Genomic DNA, 18,847 nt, shown 5'->3' on the forward strand with positions numbered 1-18,847 from the left:
TCGGCCGTCGGAGAATTCTATCTCCACGAGGAGGCCCTGGCTGTTCATCCTGGTCTCCAGGAGCTGGGTGACGAGGAGCAATGGGAGGGGTCCGAGGACCCTCTGGCACGTGATTGCCAGTCACATCAGGACTGGACATATGAGCTTGGGGAGGCCAGTGGTATTGACACCTCGCCAGACACTGGATTTACATCGCCCCCGACTGTGGCTTCGGAGGCGGGTTCTGCTTACAGCGTAGTGTTGACGAAGGCAGCTAAGGCCCTAAACCTTGAGCTCCCCGTCGCGGCCGTGAGGACTAATCTCCTCACTGAGGTGCTCAAACAGCAGTCCGGCTCCGCGGAGCCCCTTCTGCCGTTCAATGAGGCCTTGTGTGACGTTCTGCTGGGCACTTGGTCCAAGCCCGCCACAGGTCCCCCTGTGGATAGGAACGTGGCCAGACGCTACCGCCCGGCACCGGGCGACCCTTGCTTTTTGTCCACCCACCCCACCCCCGAGAGCCTGGTCATCCAGGCCTCCACTTCCCAGACCGCATTCCCGACGGCCCCGCCCGATCGGGAATCCAAGAGATATGAGCAGTTCGGGAAGAAGGTCTTCTCGTCTGTGAGCCTAGGGCTCCGGTCAGTCAACACCAACTGTCTCTTGGGCCGCTACACCCACACTCTGTGGGACACGGTTGCGGAGGTGCTGCCACAATGCTCTGAGGAGGTCAGGGCTAAACTCAGCCAAACCCTTGCGGACGGCCGAGATGCGGCACGATTTTCCATCCGGTGTGGGCTGGATACCACGGACTCACTGGGCAGGGCGATGGCAACGACGGTGGCGGCTCGACGCCACGCCTGGTTGAGGTCCGCCAATTTCTCGGCCGATGTCCAGGCCACTCTCCTGGACATGCCGTTTGATGGCCGTCGCCTCTTCGGCGACAAGGCAGACCATGCGCTGGAACGTTTTAAGGACTCCAGGGCCACGGCCAAGTCCTTGGGCCTTGCGGCCCCACGCCAGCAATCGGGTGCCTTTCGCTCCTTTCGTGGCCACGGAAGGGGCGCCCCACCACGGACCGTCAGCCACGCGCCGCAGAATGTTCAGCAACGCGGTGGCGGCCGTGGGAACCGCCGTGGCGGTGGTCGGGGCCAGCGGCGAGGCCAGTCCACACCTCCCTCAGCAGCCCCCGCCTCAAAACCTTCCTAGTCCGAGTTTTCAGGCCCATGTGACGCCTGTGGGAGGCAGGGTTCGCCATCACCTCTCCCACTGGCATACAGTCACTTCGGACAGGTGGGTGCTGCAAATTGTCCGAAGGGGTTTCTCCCTCCCCTTCGAGTCTTCCCCTCCATCCATGCCACCTCAATGCCACCGTGTGTCGGGGGATCACTTGCGACTTCTGCAAGGGGAAGTTTCGGCCCTCTTGGCCAAGAGGGCCATCGAGCGCGTTCCTGGGCCAGAAGTAGGACGTGGCTGTTACTCCCACTACTTTCTGGTACCCAAGAAGGGCAAAGGGGGCCTACGCCCTATCTTGGATCTGCGGAACGTGAACGGCTTCCTCCGTACGGAGAAGTTCAAGATGCTCACTTTGGCTCAGGTCCTGGCTGCCCTGGACCCAGGAGACTGGATGGTAGCGTTGGACTTGCAGGACGCCTATTTCCACATCCCCGTCCTGCCGGCCCACCGGCGTTACCTGCGGTTCACGGTAGGCCACGAGCACTTTCAGTTTACCGTGCTCCCCTTCGGCCTTACCAGCGCCCCACGGGTGTTCACGAAGGTGATGGCGGTGGTCGCAGCCCATCTGCGCAGGCAAGGGGTGTCAGTCTTCCCCTACCTCGACGACTGGTTGTTGAAGGCGGGCTCGCCCCAGACAGTCGTCAGCCACCTCCAGACTACGGCCGACCTCCTGCACTTGCTGGGGTTCTCCATCAATGTGCCGAAGTCACACCTGTGTCCCTCTCAGAAGCTCCTTTTCATCGGAGCGGTTCTCGACTCGGCGCAGTTTCGGGTTTACCCACCCGAGCAGCGGGTTCGGGATATTCAGGCTCTGATTCCTGTCTTCGGGCCGTTATCCCGGGTCTCGGTCAGGTTGACGCTGCGGCTTCTGGGACTGATGGCCTCCTGCATCCTTCTGGTGCGTCACGCCAGGTGGCGGATGCGGGCTCTGCAGTGGGACCTGAAGTTTCAGTGGGCCCAGCATCAGGGCAACCTGTCCGATCATGTCCTGATCTCGGAGGGCACTGCGAGACAACTGCAGTGGTGGCTCACGGACCGCGACTGGGTCAGTGGCAGACCCCTCTCTCTACCCCAGCCGGAGCACGTAGTTGTGACGGACGCGTCCCTCCAGGGCTGGGGAGGCCACATGGGAGAGGCGGAGATCAGAGGCCTCTGGTCTCCGGCGGAGTCCCGGCTCCACATCAACCTTCTGGAGCTGCGGGCGATTCGTCTTGCACTGAAGGCATTCCTCCCCTCTGTCAGGGGGAGCGTGGTGCAAGTGTTCACCGACAACACCACCGCCATGTGGTACTGCAACAAACAGGGCGGTGTGGGGTCGTGGACCCTTTGCCAGGAGGCTCTGCGCCTCTGGCAGTGGCTGGAACATCAGGGCGTGACTCTGGTGGTTCAACACCTGGCAGGTTCTCTGAATGCCAGGGCGGACGAACTCAGCCGCCGGTGCATGATGGATCACGAATGGCGTCTGAACTCGGACGTGGCGCAAGGTCTCTTTCGACAGTGGGGAGAGCCTTGGTTAGATCTATTCGCCACAGAAGAGAACGCGCAATGTCAGCAGTTCTGCGCGTTGGAGTTTCCAAGGCGGCACTCGCTCGGAGACGCTTTTCGTCGCGAGTGGAGCTGCGGCCTGTTGTACGCCTTTCCGCCTATACCACTTCTGCCCAGAGTGCTGAAGAAGATCAAGCGCGACCGGGCCCAGGTTATCCTTGTGGCTCCGGACTGGGCTCGAAGATACTGGTATCCCGAGCTACTCAGCATGTCAGTCGATCCCCCGATTCGTCTGCCTCTTCGGGAGGACCTTCTGTCGCAGCAGCAGGGGACGGTCCTGCACCCGAACCTGTCCAGTCTCCACCTACAAGCTTGGAGATTGAGCGGCGGCAGTTGAGGCCATTTGACTTGCCTCCCGAAGTCTGTGACATCATTCTGGCAGCCAGGCGTCCCTCCACTAAGTCGGTATACGCCTGCCGGTGGAATAGATTTGTGGCATGGTGCGCAGCAAAGGCTGTGGATCCCCTCTCTGCACCCCTTTCGGAAGTGCTGCTCTTTCTTCTTTCCCTTGCCCAGCAGGGCTCTGCTCTGGGCACTCTTAAAGGGTATCTCTCTGCTCTTTCAGCCTTCTTGAGGCTACCTGATCAGCCTTCTTTGTTCAAGTCCCCTATAGTGAGTAGATTTCTGAAGGGCATCACACACATGTTCCCTCCTGTTCCCTTCGTGATGCCCCAGTGGGACTTGAACCTTGTTCTCACCTATCTGATGTGTGCTCCCTTTGAGCCACTTCATAACTGTCCTCTTCGCCTCCTTACGCTGAAGACGGCCTTCCTGGTTGCCATCACCTCTGCCAGGAGAGTGAGTGAGCTCCAGGCTCTTTCTTCTTCTCCGCCTTTCCTGTCTGTTCACCCTGATAAGGTGGTGTTGCGTACACGACCTTCCTTTCTGCCCAAGGTTGTCACGGCCTTCCACATCGGGCAGTCCATCACCTTGCCCACCTTCTTTCCGCCTCCGCATCCCTCGAAAGAGGAGGAGAGGCTCCACCGTCTGGATCCAAAACGTGCGCTCTCCTACTACTTGGACCGCACTCGCCAATTCCGGGTGGATGACCAACTCTTCGTTGGTTACGTGGGCGCGAAGAAGGGAAAGGCTGTACACAAGAGGACCATCTCCAGGTGGATCATCTTGTGCATCCAAGCATGCTACTCCATGGCGAGGAAGGAGCCCCCGGCTGGATTGCGGGCTCACTCCACTCGGGCCACGGCAACGACAACTGCCCTGGGCCGCGGTGTCCCCCTGCAGGACATCTGTCAGGCAGCCACGTGGGCCTCGCTGCACACGTTCGCAAGACACTACTGCCTGGACAGTCAAGTCCGGAGGGATGGCTTCTTTGGCCGTTCCGTCCTCCAGGACTTTCTGGTGTGATATTGGTTCGCAGACCCACCACCGCGGGGTTGGTATTGCTGGGGTATCTATTCTAAGGTAAGGAATCTATCACTAACGTGTCTCTTTCAGATGCACAAGTTACTACTTGTGTAACGATATATCTGTAAGAGACATTAGTTAGTGATAGATTCCTTACCGCCCTCCCATCCTCCCCGTTCTGCGAACCGATATTTAGGGTTAAGGTCATCCCCTTTCAGGGCCCTAGTTTCATGGCACCAGTGTTAGTTCTATCATGGCTCTGCGTATCTGGCGCGGAAAAGCTGTGTTATCAGAACTGACGTCAGCGCGCATGGGCGCCGTCTATATACTCCGATGACGTCATCCCGGCGCTCACGACGCCGACGACGGACGCGGAGCCGCAGACGACGCCTAACAGCGCGCAGGGGTATTGCTACGCAAAAATTTCCGGATCCAGTCTGACGCCTGGGGATATTCTAAGGTAAGGAATCTATCACTAACTAATGTCTCTTACAGATATATCGTTACACAAGTAGTAACTTGTGCGATAGCAATCCTAAGGTTTTCGCCTTGCACTTAGCTAGTCTGAAGGTATTTTCGTTTGGCGCCTTTTTTGTCAGTGCTCCCTCGCCTACTTCTTAGGTATACTTACAGAAATAAGTTCAGGAGCACACATGCATGTCAGTCCTTTGCTCTAAAACCCTCTCAACCCTTCTGTGGGTGATCAAACAATAGACAGTTTGTCATGTAAACGCCCTTTAACAAAACGAGGGCATGAATGCTGACACTATGTTAACCATATATCTGATAGAAACTTCTAGATGCAGATTCCTTACCTTTGAATTTCCCAGCACCAGACTGGATCCAGAAACGTTTGCGTGAGCAGTCCCCATGCATGCCATTGGTTCTGCGTGGCGTCATTGGCGTCGGATGTGACATCGTGGTCCCCAATATAGGCGCAACCCAGGCATGTGGACATCAGTTCTTTTCTTTCCGTTAGCGCTGACCCGGAGAAGAGCTACCCCTCTATCTCTTTTTGACTGACTTTTTTTCGGCATTTTGTCAAAGATTTTTTCTTTGTGTGTCAAAGCCATGTGCACCTGTCACTGCGCCATGTAGGTTACCCGCCCGCACCTTGTGTGCTTATGGTATCTTGAGCGCAACCACAACTCTTAAGTCGTGCTTGGATGGGTCTTGGCACCGAAAGCTTTGACGTAGCGGTCCCTAAAACTGCTTGCAGCCCGGCAGTCAACGCCATCTAGCACAACTACTAGGCGATCTCGGTCGTGATCGAGGAAGAGATTGTCACGGGACTGCTCCAGGTGCCCCAAGCCTTCTTCATTGCATTCGAGCCCCTCTGACACTCTGGGGAGAAGCACAAGATGTTGTCTAGATGGATTTTTACTTCACCTCCTCTTGTGAGGATTGAGAAGACGAGTAAAGAACATTTCAGTTCTAGGCATGGTTCTACAGAGCCGATTCCAGGCCCGACTCTGCCCCTACCCCCGTTTCCAGGAGTCGGACCGACCCCATCTCAAATAAACAATTTTTATGAGGCCGTGCGCCAAGTATTTGAGTGGGCTGACCCCTCAGGTTCTCCTCAAGGCCCCTTGGGGTCGGAAGAGGCCCCGTCAGGTTCTGCGCCAGCTGTACCGGTGGAGTCTCATGGATCCGATCCAGAATCTACGCTGGTCGTGCCAAAGCAAACTTTGCCGGCGCCGGTCCCGAAATCGATGATCCCAGTGTCGCCTGCACCCATTGGGGGCGCCAGCTCCTTTCTGATTCCTGATGACTCTGAGTTGGAAGGGGGCGATCTATGCCGATTACGGCTTCGACAGAGCCCAGGGGCTCTAGGTAGTTGACTGAATATTTTGAGTTGGTTACAGGCATGGGAGAAGAGGGGAAGGGGTCACTGGAACTATAGAACACCAGTTAGACACTCCTGGTGAGGAATTGGACTGGTATGAGGAGCTTACTGAAGCCAGTGGACACCCCTCCAGATGCTGGTTTGCCATCTCCACCAACTGTGGCTATGAAAGAGGTAGCATTGTATGCTATGGTGGGGAAGAGGGCAGCGGAAGTCCTTGACCTGAAGCTGCCCTCGGTGCAGGTCAAGACTAACCTCTTGACCGAAGTGCTTCAACCTGTAGCTTCCTCTTTCGAACCACTTTTGCCCTTCAATGAAGCACTGACAGATGTCCTTCTAGGCACTTGGCCCAAGCCTAGCACAGGGGCTCCTGTGAACAGGACAATAGCACGCCACCATCGCCCTGCCCCGGGTGATCCAGGTTTCCTCAGCCAACATCCTACCCTTGAGAGCTTGATAGTTCAAGGCTCAACATCCCATGGCGTGTTCCCTTCCGCTCCCCCAGACAGGGAGTCCAAGAGGCTTCTTCATTGCGGTCGGTAAACACTGCATACCTTTTGAGCCATTTCTTGCATTCCATATGAGAAACGGTTGTGCAAGTGCTGCTACAGGTCCCAGAGGCGGCTCAGGCCATGCTCTTCCAAGCAGTGAGAGTTGGGACGGATGCAGCAAAGTTCACTATTATGTGTGGTCTGGATACGACTGACTCACTGGGCAGAGCGGTGTCGTTGATGGAGGCCTTGCGGCACCACGTCTGGCTGAGAACATCTGGCTTCTCGGGTTATGTCCAGAGCATATCACAGCCATGCCCTTCGATGAGACTTGTCTCTTCGGAGAGAAGGCAGACTCGGCGTTGCAGTGCTTTAAGGACTTGCAGGCTACAGCCAGGTCCTTGGGCCTGTCAGTGACATCTCGCCGACAGTCTGCCTCTCAGCCCCTGGCAATGGAAGGGGCTTTCAACCGCGGCAGCAATACCCTAGCCACCGTCCTGCACAGACCTTTCACAGTGTGCGAGGACATCTGTCAGGCAGCATCTTGGGCTTCCCTGCACACGTTTGCTAAACACTACTGCCTGGACAGTCGGGTCAGCAGGGATGAGCAATTTTCCCGTTCAATCCTGCAGGACTTTTTAGTCTAGTGATTTGTCCACAGCCCACCTCCAGGATGGTATCTGGCTTGGGTGTCTAATCAAAGGCAAGGAATCTGCAACTAGGAGTCTCCATCATATAAACAAATTACTTAACTTTGGTAACACATTATCTGGTAGAGACAATATATAGCTGCAGATTCCTTACAGACCCACCCATGCCTCCCAGCTCTGCAGACATTTTTATAGGCCTAGGATTTCTCCCTTTTCAGGGTCCTAGTTTGGACACACACACTAGTCGATTCACTTCATGGCTCTACGCTTCTGGCGTCGAAAGTTGTGAAAAGTAACTGACATCCGTGCACCTGGGTGGTGCCTATATAGGTGACCCCAACATCACATCCGGTGCCGATGCGACGCGGAACTGAACAGAGCCACCCGACCCCACGCAGGGGTACTGCTCATGCAAAAGTTTCCAGATCCTGTCTGATGCCTGGGAAATTCAAAGGTAAGGACTCTGCAGCTAGATATTGTCTGTACAAGATAATGCTTTACTTACTGAAGGTAAGTAACTTGTTCATCACTATGTTTGGTACTATGTTGCCCTTGCACTGCAGAATTACTGTCCATTTACCAATAGAAGCGCATGGCACTATACACTGATGAAAACTGACTCATTGAAAGAGACAGCCTTGTGATATCTGTCCACCAGTGGCGCAACAACCATAGGGCCTGGTAACCTACCTTCCAGCCAGGTGGGGGGCTTGGTTTAAGAGGGCAACTGCCCCTTTCAGGGGAATCTCTGGTCCCTGCCTGGCAGGACTGTCCCTGGACATTCCTCCAAACGTCATCCTGCTGTCAGAACTTCTCTCTATGAATCACTGACTCTACTTGATTGCCATTTTTTAAATGTTACAGTCTTGTCCATTCATAGATGGATGGTTAGCGAATCAGACAACAGCGCAAGGTCCATGCATTGCATTTTCCTGTCATCCTGGAAGAGATGCATTATTTCCTTCCTTTCAGTCTGCAAGCATGTGGCTTGCCTGGTGTTCGGCCAACAAGGCACCCTCTTTGTTCTTGAAACTTTAACATGGATGTTGGAACGTACCTGTTGGGAAAATATTCCTAGATGGTTTGTGTGTGGGTTGAAGCAAGGTTCCCTGTAGGAACTTATTGCGTAGCCAGCTTTCTGAGTCTTTATTGTAGAAAGCTTTGTTTAAATTTCAAAGGACTTTAAATTAGATTCTGACTTCTGTCACTGGAGATTATTATGTGGTCCCAATTATTCCACTTAGGGGGTAACCTCCCTGCCTGATTTGTGTATGGTATAGCCTGTCATTGATATTTTTGGTAGGCCATAGTAGACTACATTTAAGATTGGTTGCTGGATTTTGCATCTGTCGTTGCAGCAAATACACCTTGTCCACCACAGTGGTGTAGTAAAACCTACCATATTCAGGATTCTACACCAAAGAAGCAGAGGTTCTTTTCACCAGTGCTTTTGTGTCTGCCTCTGATGAATATCCAGTCCCAGGATACGTGTTTCCGGTCCAGGGAAGGCATGGCTTGGCAGTTCGGGCTGGACTGTTCCCATGAGGCACAGGGTCAGACTTATTTGCATATGGCAATGTCTGAACTGGGGTGGCAGAGTGAGCTAAAGAATGGTGATGGATTAAACCCAGATCAGTTGACTGGGGGTGAGTGTTTGATTTGCTCAAACGCTCCGTCCATCATCCCCTTTTGTATCGCTTTGAATATCTATCCTTGCCCTGGTCTGATAGTGGGATTTGGCTACAAACTGTAATCATTCCAAAGGTACACCCAACGCGAGGACACAATATGTTGGGACTGGAATGTCACTAGCATAGTATACAGGCGTGTTTCCTTACCCTGAGTACCCTACTGTGCTTGCAACTGGTTTCCAACTCTTACTTTGGCCCTAGCATCATGATAATCTAAGCATGTGTGCAAAGGCTTAGTGTGGTTCCTGACTGTGTGAAATCATGGACCTGTCCTATGACCTGGAGTGTAATAAACCTGACCTCATAACAAACTTCTGTCCCACTCCTGGGCATGGCACACGGAGCGCTAGTGGCAAAATTCTGGGTTTTTGAGATTGCTGGTGTGACCAGACCATTGTGTCCTAGTTACGGTCAGTGGAGAGAGAAAGAGGATATTAAAGGCCCTGCCTTCCTATACTCGTAACTTACCTAAGTCAAGGGATTGGCAGGCTGTACTACAAAACGAAGTTATATTTTAGCTCCTAGTGTTCCTATTAATAGACATTATAAATGACACACAGGTACATCATCCGAATATTCCGTGTAGGATACTTACAGCGACCCTGGATCCAAGAGTGGTTGCATGCTTCATCGTGGAGATTATCTTTCACCTGCACCTTAATTGTGCTGTGGAGGGACTGTTGTGAACACTGTGAGAGTTCCCGTTCAAGGTCTTCTGTTTCCATGGTTTAACCCTACCGGGCAGTCTTTTTAGGTCAAGCCTGGGCAGCACATGTGCTGCTCTGTGAGGCATGCTGTATTCGAGTATGGACTAGAAGCTCCGATCACTCTCATATTTTTGATTGGCTTGTGTCATTGTCCTTTGTGAATGCTGGCTTCTGATTCGTTAATATGCTTGTTAGTCCCTCCTTAGTATCACCCTGTCTTCATTTGTAACCTCCCATGAGGACTGGTCCTTTTCCTTCTGTTGTTGCACAGTATGTTTATAAGCACTATTTTCTTAAACGAGTTTCTCCTACTGCAGGCGCAACATGTTTTTCTGCAACATTCAGCTCACCATGCGGGCTTTCACTTTCTAAGCAGTCCGAGACAATGGTTAGTCGCTTCTTTGAAATGAAATAGGTCTCGTATTTACAAGAATTTGAGCAATTGCATTGTAAATGACAATGCCTTTTATTTATGTGTTCATTATCAAAACAGATAAAAAAAGGCATTTACAATGCCTATAGCTTAAACTCTCCCACATGCGAAACCTATTGCATTGCAAATGCTTGTTTCATTAAGCGCCTCTGCTCAGACTCTTATCTCTTTCATAGAAAGTGTTACATGCTTAGAAATGTTAGCATCATGTCCACTTACTGTCTAAGCTAACATATCGTTATGTCCACTAACTGTATAAGCTGACATGTTTTCATTGTTTTTAGGTATAGGTGCATATAATCAGCGTGCGAGTCATGATGATGCCATAAATTTTGTTGATGCCTTAGTGTCTGCAAGTTCTTTATTTATTTTCATTACAAAAGATAAAATCGGTGATCACGTACTTTAAAAACTCAAGTATCAAATGATAATGAGAGAGGACTATGAGGCCAGAGGTCACTCCTTTTCACAGCACCAACTAGCCTGCTCACTTTGCCACTGGATGCAAGCTAGCCTGGCTGATGAGGGGTGTTACCGGTCCCAGGATGCTTGTTTCCGGTTCAGGAAAAACCTGGCTTTGCAGTTCGGACTGGACTGTTCCCATGAGGTACAGTGTCAAGACTGATTTGCATGATGGATTCAACCCAGATCTGTGACTGGAGGTGAGTGTCTGAAGAGTTTCAGTGCTCCGTCCATCATCTCCTTGTGTTTGCTTTGTTCGCCTTATGTTGGCAGGGTATGCCCAGGCGTGGTTCCCTTGCTCACTTTGCCACTGGATTCAAGCCAGCCTGGCTGATGAGGGGTGTTGCCCTGAAACCGGTCCCAAGATGCTCGTTTCCGGTTCAGGGTAGACCTGGCATGGCAGTTCGGGCTGGACTGCACCCATGAGGCACAGGGTCAAGACTGATTTGCATATAGCTGGGTCTGAACTGAGGTGGCTAAGTGAGCTAAAGAACGATGATGGATTCAACCCAGATCTGTGACTGGGGGTGAGTGTCTGAAAAGTTTCAGTGCTCCGCCCATTATCTCCTTGTATTTGCTCAGTGGTAGATTCTTACCTGGGGAAGTAAAACATATTAATCTATCCCTTTGAGGAAGACTAGATGATCAAAGTCTCAACACCACAGAAGGTTTGCTGCTACTATCAGAATGCACTCTGTCCTTTTCCAATTGGGTGTAAGTCACCCATGTCAATTTTGTTTGTTTGGAACTGTTTATTGCAATTTTTATTTTACATTTTCGTAAAATACAGTAGAAAAGCCAAAAACGCTGGGAATTTCACATAATATCAAAATGTAATAATTTCGTACCGTCCACTATACTGACGAGTCATAATGATGAGGGCATTAGGAAGCCTGCAGGGCTTTTGGAAACTCTGATTCGAGTTTTAAGAAAGTATAGGTTACCAATCCATATGTACACACATAGATACAGTGAAATAGGTATGGCAACTCATGCGGCAACAAACGGGAACGGTGGAGTGCCATTGGAGTCATGTCTGATAATAAAAATAGAGCCATACACTTCGAACAAAGGTACCAAACAAAACAACAGAACAGTTCCCACGGCTTACCAGCTCGCCATCATCCTCCCCTGATGTCATCCCCACAGACATTACGTCATTCAGCCACTACCATGTCGTCCTGCAAGAATGGGGTGGGGGGGAGTATGCAGAAAGGTGTGCCAGTAGAAAGCAATAAGTGATATTAGTCTAAAGCCGCTGCCTGCTTAACCTCTAGTCTCCGCCACTGCACCAGAGGTACAGCCCATCACAGAAGAATGATTAGATTGCAAATCAGTTTAAATGGTGTCCCACTAAGTAGCGCTAGTGTACTTTCATAACACTAGTATATCTTCCCTCATGCAACGCCACACTTTCGGCTTGCACCCAGTTGAGCCAGGATTGCTCCCAATCCACAACTCGTGGGGGCTCCAAGGCTTTCCATCTGCAGGTGATGAGACGATTAGCCACTATGAATCCAAGATCTAGAAAGCGGGAGGTAACCCTATGCCTCCTTTGCCTACGAAACAGTCCCTAGGGACATACCTCCCATGTATGGCGGTCAGGGCTTTCAGTGCAAGCAGAAAGTTTTGCAGTGATGGTGGCTCAATAGGCTTGCAAGTGGGTGTAGGACCAAAGCATGTACTTTCGGTCAACATCTATATGAAAGCAGCGCGGGCAAGCAGCACCCTCCCTGTGATAAAACTTGTTGATATTGGCAGGTGTAAGGTAAACCCTATGAACAATGTATAGCCGAATGAGTTTGAATCAGGCGTTTGTATGGCATGTGTCGCGGGCACTCCAATACTGCGGCCCATTGCTTCTCAAAGTATTGTTGAGCTAATTCCTCCTCCCATCGGGAGAGCAATGAAAGGAGCTGGGAAGCAGTGTGGGACCAGAGGGAGTCATCGAACCAACGTATAAGATGTCTACCCCTGCCCTTCACATGTAGGTATTGAATTGTGAGGTGCATGTGTAGTTCGGTGGTCACGTCGCACCAGTGGCGTCCAAGCATAACAAGCAATGCGCTGTGCAATAAGAACTGTCTCGGTGGTTGGCCACCGTCCTCCACCAGCATTTCAATCTCTATATAGGTCCCACAACATGTATATGCCTGCCGCATGCCATACTGCCAATTTGTCTGTCGATGTGGGGACTCCCCCACCCCCAGGCATACCTAGTAGAGCCAACCCTGGAGCATAGGAGATTGTACGTTTAGTGATAAGGGGGCACTTCCAAAAACAACGGAATGCCAACCCAGCAATAGGGAGTTGGACTTCTGCGTTTTTTGTGCAAGGGTAAAATAGATGCAATAAAGCAGGCAGACCCCAACCAGGGGAGATTGTGGTAGTGTCCAACAGATATAAGCCCGCCAACCACATAGGTATCCATTGGACTTGGGCGGCAATGTTGTATTGTTCAAAATATGTGGCAGCCGGCCCCCATAAAGCCCATCGTCCCACCCATGGGTATGTAAAGTTTTGTGAAGGTCCCTCTACATCTCGACTTGTTCCAGATGAATTCGCAGATCTGTTGTTCGTACGCACAAAAGAACGTGCTAGGGATGTGTATGGGTAGATTCATAAAGAAATACATAAGGCGGGCAAAACGACCATCTTCAATAACGCCACCCTGCTTGTTACCACCAATGCCATTGTGCATTAGAAGCCATCTGGGCGTGTAGTGATGTGACTGCTCGAACGACAATGCCCTCAAACAAATCATCCAGAGAGTAGTAAACCCTCACCCCCAAGTATCTGAATGTATGTTGTTGCCAATCCAGGTGCGTCCCATCGAGACAAAAGCATGGATCGGGTACATCAGAGTGAAATGGAAAAATACAAGATTTCGCCTAATTGACTTACAAGGGTCAAAGCAACTGTGTCATGTATGTTGTGGGTGTCCCAAATGTATAACAACATATCATTGGCATATAATGATATTGCGTGTATCCCATCTCCCAGAGGGGCGCCCAACTGTGTCCCCCAATGGCGCTTCGCCAACGCCAAGTGTTTAATCGCCAACGAAAACATCAATTGTGACAGCGGGCAGCCCTGTCTTGTCCCTTTGTAGATAGGAATTACATCTGATATGAAAGGCCCTGTCTTAACCCTAATTTGGAGGTTAGTATACAACAGTTTCACTAGTCCAAGACCAGGCATCCTGTGCGAGTGCATGCCTGTCGGGAATACGTCATGACTCTAAAGAAACGACGCAAATTCAGGGAGGTATTGCAAGCGGGGATACACCCATTTTGGGCCGGGTGAACCAAGGACTGGAGCATGGGTGCCAGTCGATCAGCAAGTATTATCTCCAGAACCTTGTAATCAGTATTGAGTAGTGCAAGTGGTCTATAAGAGCCAACGAGTAACGGGTATTAGTTAGGTTTAGCTAAGGAAATTACTGTCACCTCTCTCTGGTATGCAGAAAGACTGCCCAGTGGAATGACTTCCTTGTCATTGTTAACAAACGTGGAGCCAGTTGAAATGCCTAAGCTTTGTACAGTTCCACCGGCAGACCATCAGGGTCGGGGTATTTGCCAGTGACCAAAGCTGTGATTGCTGTCTTTATTTCTTCCGGTGTGAGTGAACTTTATTTCTAAGACCTTCTCAGCATTATCCCATCACCAACACAGGTGTAAGTGCGATGAGGAGTCCTTGGATCCATCCAGGTAGCCACCTCACACCTGCAGTCTAGCAGGTAAAGAGAAAATGAGAGGAAAAACTCGCCCTCAAACCCCACCCCCGCGTATCCTCGTGGGTCCGCAACTGCAAGTCTTCTCAGGTTGTGTCCTAGTTTACTGCCACTCTGCAGTTTATGACCACGGACAGCCATAGTCCTGTCGTTCTCCAAAGCTAGTTATCAGCGGCTCAGCTCCAATGACCCGCCTCTCCGGCCGTGATCCAACTCCTGGTAATAGCAAAAGAGGAGTCTACGGTATTGCTTCAACACCGTCTTGCAGCAACGTCCCCTCCTCTGGGCACAGCATGGAAGTCAGTGGCATGGGGTAGGTCTCTGTGGGGCAGATGTCGGGCTCCTTGCAGAATGTTCACTGGATAAGCAGGGCGTAGAGCAGAGCACGCCTAGAGCCCGTCCTCCATGATGGCTGACTTGCAAGTCACTAAAAGGTGCACTAGCACTGGACGGCACTAGTGTCACAAAAGGCACTGATATTTCATGTGCTGGATCACCAGCTATGTTAATCAAGAGAATATTCCAGATTCAAAAAGTTCCTTTTCATTGTAGTATTTTATTCATACTTTAGTTGATGTGTTCAGTAATCCATAATCAAAGTTCATTAACATTTGACTGTGATACATTAGTTCCCAACCATCCACTAGTTCCAATGCATTTCGGCCCACTGGCCTTCATCTGGGAAATATTCGATTGATCCTAAATGTAAGGCTTCATGAGTCCGTGGTGGGGGAATTCTTCACGTCAGAATTCGCTAGCTGGCGGCTCCCCGCATGGCACCTATTCCGGTCTCTTCCACGGCTCGAGGACTCATGAAGCCTTACATTTAGGATCAATCGAATATTTCCCAGATGAAGGCCAGTGGGCCGAAATGCATTGGAACTAGTGGATGGTTGGGAACTAATGTATCACAGTCAAATGTTAATGAACTTTGATTATGGATTACTGAACACATCAACTAAAGTATGAATAAAATACTACAATGAAAAGGAACTTTTTGAATCTGGAATATTCTCTTGATTAACATAGCTGGTGATCCAGCACATGAAATATCAGTGCCTTTTGTGACACTAGTGCCGTCCAGTGCTAGTGCACCTTTTAGTTCATAGTAATACTCCAATGCAGGGAGTATACAAAAGAGCACGATTTACGCCTTAATATACAACCTAAACCTCAAGTTGTGCACAACTATAACCTAAACTTATATCACTGACTTGCAAGTCACCCATGTCATATTAACATCAGTTCCAGATCAGATCAGAACCTAAACTACTTACCTTCCGAAAGCTCCTTAAAACCTGGCTTTTTAATAAATCATATTTTTAATAAATCATCTTAATAATTCGTTTAAGTCTAGCGTACTCCGCCTAGCCCAACCTCTGCAGCTCTGGGACGCCCCAGGGTAGCCATCGCGCTTTATAAATTATCTTTTCATTTCTTTTCATTTCATTCAGTCCAGTCCACTCAATGCTTATGTGCCATAGTGGACACTCTGGGCCAAATCTTTCTCCTTCGAGAAACACTATCATCTATCTGTCTGAAGTTTTGCAATCTTCTAAAGGCAGCAAATCAGATATCAGCTCACTTGGGGCAATGGCTTCCTACATTTTTCTAGTACCACATAATCGACTGCGCATGAGGTCTCTTCAACAACCCTTCGAGGACCATTGGTACCATTGCACCTCCAGCTGGGAAGACAGACTTGCTGTATCTCAGTCTGAAATTCGGTCATTCCCTTATTTTGTTGCCAATCAAAAAACCTGCTGCAGGGAGTATATTCCATCAGGCTATCCCAGTGTACACAATTATAATAGGTGCCACTCTCATGGTATGTAGTGCTCACAAGGATCGTCTTCCGTTACCTGTAACATGGTCCAAAAAACAGATGTCTGATCACATCAACTTTATAGAAGTAAAAACATTTTTTTCTAGTTCTCAAGTTGTTTCTGACAGCTTTTAAAATTTGCGTTCTTCTGGTACAGACAACGTGAGAATAATTTACTGTTTTAGCTAGCTAGGTGGGAATCATTTCAGGCGTCTGTGTCTGGAAGCTCAAACAATTTAGAAATGACTCATTGCCATGAACCTGAAGATTACAGAGGTAGACTCACTCTGCAGAACATTCCTGGAAAATCGCCATTGAGTATTGCAAGATGCAAGCTGCACCATATTTTCCTTGATTTGAGCTATCCCGAGATAGATGCCTTTGCTTATGAAAGAAAACCTAATGCCTACAATTCACCTCCCAGTACTATTAGCTGCCTTTTTTGTTCACCGGTCATGGTGTTTCTGTATTATTAATATTATTATTATAATTGAGTTCTTATTTAGCACATAGCTACCCGTTGGGTTTCCTAACGATTGAGGGCACGTATCAGCAGACGAAGCACGTGACCTAAAAAGCCATGTATTTAGCTTCTTAGGGAGGGTAGAGAGAAGCAGCCTCTAATAGACTCCTGGAGAGCATTCCACTTCTTGCGACCCAGAAAGGAAAAGGAGCGGCCACCCATTCAGGAGCTTCTTACTTTAGGCACTGTAAAGAGGGACTGGTTTCTGGGGCGCAGCATGTGGCGAGGGTTGTAGGGCACAACCAGATTTTCGATGAACCATGGTCCTGAATGTTGCTTGATTATTTACATGAAGCAGAGAGCCTTAAAGTTGATGCATTTGTCCACTGTGAGCCACTGGAGGTCTTGAAAGAGGCCAGGCACGGAGGAGAAGGATTTGGGGAGCTGGGACAGAAGCCTAGCTGCTGCATTTTGAACCAGCTGGAGATGTCTTATCACTGTCTTGTCAGCCCCCAGATAGAAGATGTTACCATAATCCAGCCTAGATAGTATAATGGCCTGGATGACGGTTCTCTAAGCAGAGAAAGGAAGTATCCAAAGTATATTTTTAAGCCAATTCATAATGGCGAAGCAGGAAGGATCACCCTTGGCTACTTGTGGCTTCATGAACAAGGCGGAATCCAGCCAGGTGCTCAGATTTTTTACCTTGTTGAAGGGTTCAGGAAGTATTCCCAGAGGGGCAGGCCAATGCTGGGCACCCCAGAGCTGGGGATTCTTGCCCCGTATCTGATCCTCGGTCTGGTCTACATTTAATTTTAGGTAGTTGGTATTCATTCGCATAGAGACACAGTTGAGGCAGAAATGAAGATCTTCTGAGCAGGCTTCCTGCTCGGACAACAGAGAAAAGACGATCCTGGTGTCGTCGGCGAATGGGAGTATGGTTAGGCCACAGCTTGACACAGTGTTGGTGAAGAATACCTGGAAGGTACAGTCTGTCAGGAAGGATTTTAACCAGGTAAGCGCCATCTTTTGAATGCCTAGTTGAGCTACTTTTTTTAGAACAATGTCATGAGAACAGTCTTAAAACCTGCTCTTGGATCTAATACAATCAGTGTGGCCGTGCCGCCCCTGTCTAGGAGTCAACTTCGTAGATGTTCCGTGACTCCTACAAGCACAGCTTCTCTGCAGTGCTCAGGTCTAAATTCTGACTGGAAGGGGTGAAGGGCATTCCGGGCTTCCAGGTAGGTGGCCAATTGAGTGTTAATGTGCTTTTCTAGGATCTTCCAGAGAATGGGCAACAGAGAAATGGATTTAGAGTTGGCCCAATTAGAGTGGTCAAGGTGAGGTTTTTTTTTATCAGGGGAAGCACCTTTGTGTGCTTCCAGTCTTTGGGTAAGTGATCTTCCCTTAGAAAGGAGTTTAAGAGCTCCACTAATGAGAGGAAAAGGTGTGGACTCAGATTACTGAGTTTGCATGGGGGATAGGATCAAGTGGACACCTAATTTAATAGACAACAGAATGTCCAAGAGATAAGCTGAGTCCAGGAGAGGAAAGGATTAAAGTTGGGCCAGTGATAGAGTTGTATCTGTGGGTGATGTTTCCTCAGGAGCTGAAGGAATAGGGTGAGGTGTGAGCTGCCGTTTTCAGATAAAGCTCTAGTAGCCAGAGTAAGGCGGATTTTTGCCACTTTTATTTTATAAAGAAATCTGCCAGCCCTTCACATTGAGCATGTGGAAGTGATAGAGGGTAAGTGATATTGCTAGGGTCAGACATTTCTTGAACCACTTAAACACTACAGTGTCTATAATAATTATTCAAGGCTGTCTTATATTTTGAATCATCATATTGCTACCTCCAGACTCTCTTGAGTTTCTTAGTTTCTTTTGTTCCTGTAGCTAAACCAGGGGGTACCGCCTGGACACAAATTTGATTTTAGCTGGCAGGGTTAGGTCGAGAGAGATTCTATGCCAATTGTCGACTAATGCACTAATTGAGTAGGGGTGTCTGATAAACTCTTATTTAGGGCAGTAATGTTGAGTTTGATCCACTTTCTGGTCATGACTTAAGGTCCGCTTACTGGGGGACTGAGTGGAGAGGAGGAAGGTATGGAAAAAGGCACTGCAAAACGATCAGACCAGAGTATTGGAAGAGGAGGATCTGAGGTGAGACCAGTGATATTAGAGAAAATTTAGTCCAGCAAGTTACCAGCTTTGTGATTGGGGGAGGAATTAATCAAATCGAGGTTGAGAGCACCCAAATCCTCAATAGGAGCCTGACCTAGTTTGCAGGTGGTGTCTTCTAAATGCATGTTCAGGTCTCCCAGTAGTGATAAATTCTAATTTTTCAGTGTGTGTGGCGAGTGGTGTTTTTGAATAGTTATTCCATTTCTTTTAAATTTGTTACTTGTGTACATCACAGCGATGC

General features: G+C 49.5%; 1 protein-coding gene across 1 annotated transcript in view; it reads left to right on the forward strand.

Annotated features, from left to right (window-relative positions):
• The window catches only part of LOC147684635 (hexosaminidase D-like), a 242,608-nt gene that overhangs the window by 138,201 nt on the left and 85,560 nt on the right, over positions 1-18,847 (forward strand). The gene's annotated exons all lie outside the window — the stretch shown is intronic.

This window comes from Lissotriton vulgaris, chromosome 10 (assembly GCF_964263255.1).
Source record: "Lissotriton vulgaris chromosome 10, aLisVul1.2, whole genome shotgun sequence".
NCBI classification, from domain to species: Eukaryota; Metazoa; Chordata; class Amphibia; order Caudata; family Salamandridae; genus Lissotriton; species Lissotriton vulgaris.